Raw genomic sequence first — 3,771 nt, forward strand, 5'->3', positions numbered from 1 at the left:
CCAGGTGTAGCTGCACTCCTCTACTCAGGGATAAACTCCTGACCCCAGGTCCTGGTCAAGTTGGGAGTCTTTAAAAGACAGTGACAGGTAGAAGTGGCTCTAAGGGTATCTGCAAGTTTCGACTCCTAGACCTACCAGGGCAGAGGCTCTGGCTGAACATAAAGGTTCAAGATCATTCCAAACCAAGAAAAAACAAAAAAGAGAAAAAAGAATCAAGATCACTCTAAGGCCCATGAGTTGCCAAAATCCTCAAACAACACTGATGTGGCATGCCGTGGCCTGGGGGAAAGGACCAAAAACTCCAACAAAAGAGCCAGAAGCAGAGAAGGACAGCCCTAGAGGCAAGCATCTGGGTGGGCCCTGGCAGGCACAGCACAAGAGCTCACCACAGAGTCTCAGGGCCCTTGCATAGTGACATACTCACCACCCTCAGCATATCAGGGCCCCACACAGGGTTTAGAGAAAGTGTTACCCTGTCCCACCCAGACTGGAGTCTTCCAGAGTATTCCAGCGACACGTCCTGTGTGGGAAGCCACATGTGTCGTTGCAGAGTGGCAAAGGCTTCTGCTGGCCACCACACATAAGTTTGGGCAAATGACCAATGCTTACTTATGCAGTAAAGATTTTTACCAAAACACTGCCTGGCCCAGGCATGATAATGAGGCTCTGCAAAGTACTGAGAGAATAACTAATCAGATGTGAGACATGCAAATGAGGTATGATAATGAGGTACTGAGAGAATAACCAATCAGATGTGAGACATGCAAATGAGGTATGTTAATGAGGTTCTGTGAGATACTGAGAGAGAGTAGCCAATCAGATGAGGAACATGCAAATGAGGCATAGTGCATAACCAATCCGGGTGTGAGACATGCCTCTCCTAGGCCTATATAAGCAGCACCAAGCTCTCCCAATAAGAGTCCTGGATATATGGCTTGAGGCTTGGCAGAGTCACCGCCTTCGGGGGCAAAGAAGACTCAGGCCAGAACCCAGAGGCAAAGTGTTGATGCTGTCCCAGTGTGTGGAGCGCAGAGGATGGGCAGGCAGGGAGGGAGACCTCAGAGGTAGACATTGAGGGTCTGTAGGATGCTACAGCTGCAGAGAGGGCAGTTGCGGTGATAAACAGGGTGGCACATGAGAATCTCAGTGCAAGCCTGGCACAGGCACAGGTGCGGGCAGGGCAGAAGCAGCACCGTCTCGCTCTGGTCCTGGCAGATAACACACTTCTGCTCTTCTTGCTCCTTCAACAGCTTCCATGGGTCCTGCCCGGCAGCAGGCTCGTCCTCGTTGAGTTGCTCTCGGCCTCTAGCTGGTGCAGCTCTGATGACCTCCTCTTCTGCTTCAGGAGGAGTATCCTGTGGCTGGATCCTGGCTGAGAACACCCTTCTGGGGCCACCTTGGGGGTCTCCTGGTGCTCCGCCCCAATTTGGCCAACTGGCCAGTTGTAGGCTGCGGCTCCAGACTCTGCGCCAAGCCTCTAGACCTAATAGAAGGCGAGACAGCCGAACGATATCCTCCCAAAGCCGGTGGTAAGATGGACGGGCGTGAAGCTGACTGAGAGCTTGGGTGGCCAGCCTCAGGGTTTGTTCTGGTTGCAACACAATCAAAATCACTGCCAGCACACAAGCCGGCAACACCAATCCAGTGAGGTGGAAAACCACACAGCTGGCCAGCAGGCGGCTGAGGCCAACAGCTCCAGTGCTAGCTGGCAGGGGGTCCACAGGAGAATGGCCATAGCCACTGCACTGCTGGAGCTGTGAGCGAGGAAAGCAGCCACCACGTCTGTCATCCTCCAAAGAGGCCCGGTTACAGCATCCCACAGAGCCAGCACCAGGGAGTTGAAGTTCTGAGTGCCGATAAGGCAGATGTTGACCAGACTGTTGATCACATAAGGCCACCAGGCTCATGGCAATAGCACAGATGTCATAGGCCTGGGGCAGCAAAGCATGGCCATTGGAGACCATGTTCAGGACCATATTCGGGAATTCCCGGTTCCTCAGAGCTCCGTGGGAGGCCAGGTGCCCAGTAGCTTTAAGCTCTCCAAGCCAGAGCAGCAGCTATAAAGGAGCGTCCCCAAGGCCTGCAGTTCCCCGAAGGTAAATCGGACCATCGCTTCAACTAAGGCCAGCAAAGAAAGCAGGAATCCTCGACCCAAGTGCACAAGACTGGTCAGTACCAGTACCGTGTGTGGCAGATTGTAGATGAAGGCCAAAAGCCAGGCCAGGGTAGCCAGGAGGGAGGACACGAGCAGGAAGTTGAGATCCAACATCAAGGTCAGCAAGTCCAGCACCAAGCCCACCCCATTCACCACCAGGTAGACAGCCTCCATGATAGGGCTGCGGAATTCAGGGCAAAAGGAAGGCTGGCTCCTCAGGGAAGGCGGTGTCAAGGTTGCCACTATTGAGGTGAGATCGGAGTAAATTGGAAGGGATGCGAACATCTAACCAAGAGAGAAGCAAGGGCTACAGAAGTGGGCTTCAGGCAAAACTTTTACAGGAGGAAACGGCATCCCGGCTTGGAGTGAAGAGGTGAAACATCTCTAAAGTGACAGCGAGCCTGGACGGGAGGAAGCACCTCAGCGTTAGGAGCCTTGAACCCATAAACAGGAGTCAGACCGGGAGGAGACCCGCAAGGATGGGATAGAGTCGGGAAGGGCCCGGTCGGGGCCGGGTGGGGGCGGCGCAGGCTGGGTGCGGGCTCGCGGTCCAGCCACGCAAGTGGCCCTGTCCCCGCCCGGCCCCTGTCCTCCCTCTCGCGGCGAGTGGCACCCAAAGGGAGAGCGGGACGGAGAGTCAGCCTCGGCAAACCCCGAGCGCAGCCTCGACTCCACTGGGCGCTGCCATCTTGTTTGCAACTCACAGTTTCAAATTTAAACACAAGTCACACAGAGGGGGAGTTGCAAGTGGCACAAAGCTTGCATGTCCACCTCCCACGACACACTCCTCACAAACCTCCTAAACACGGTGCTACTGACTGGGAACCAAATCCTCAATTATCTGAGGCTATTGGGGTATGGAGTAGTCACATTCAAACCACTACATAGGCCACTGTCCCTAAGGAGTGTGGATGCTAAAAGTCCTCAATAAAATACTTGCAAACAAAATTCAACATGTTGGAACCATTTGCCGCGCGCGCGCGCACACACACACACACACACACACACACAATTAGAAGGCTTCATTCCAGGTATAAAAATATGTTTTAATACTTGGGGGGAAACGATCCGAATTACACAGCATTTTAGCCAACTTGAAGACAGAAATCACATGATCATCTCAACAGATGGAGAGAGCTGTCTTTGCTGAAATCCAACATCCTGTCATGATGCAAGCTTTGAGGAAACTGCAGAGAAAACAATAGAGAGTAACCAAATGTCACTGACCACAGAGAAGAGAAGAGCTGTTTTGTGCCAGTTCTGTAGAGCACGCCTGTCTTGTGTTGGCCTCTCCCATGATGGTATGATTGGTGCACACACAGCAGCTGACTTTGTATATGAGTTCTCAGGGCCTGAACTCAAGTTCCCAGGCTTCATGGCAGGCACGTTCCCCACTGCAGCCCACATCAATATTCTCAATTCCCAACAGTCATATCACTGAGTGGGTAAAATTTACCTAATCATAAAGATAGGAGGATTTATTTCTATATTAGAATAGTTAAGTGAAATGTTGTATCTATTTACGATTCCATATCTAAGTAGCCAATATTTTAAAGCATTGGGGGTGGCAGAAATCAACACTGAAACAGTAGATAGAGACTTCTGGCAATTAGTAA

At 52.1% G+C, this 3,771-nt stretch overlaps 1 pseudogene; it reads right to left on the reverse strand.

Annotated features, from left to right (window-relative positions):
• Positions 1-1,058: 1,058 nt before the first annotated feature.
• LOC110309939 (E3 ubiquitin-protein ligase RNF26-like) lies at positions 1,059-2,329 on the reverse strand (annotated as a pseudogene).
• Between the last annotated feature and the right edge of the window lie 1,442 nt (positions 2,330-3,771).

This window comes from Mus caroli, unplaced genomic scaffold (genome assembly GCF_978045245.1).
Source record: "Mus caroli unplaced genomic scaffold, Mus_caroli_1 scaffold_12, whole genome shotgun sequence".
Taxonomy (NCBI): domain Eukaryota; kingdom Metazoa; phylum Chordata; class Mammalia; order Rodentia; family Muridae; genus Mus; species Mus caroli.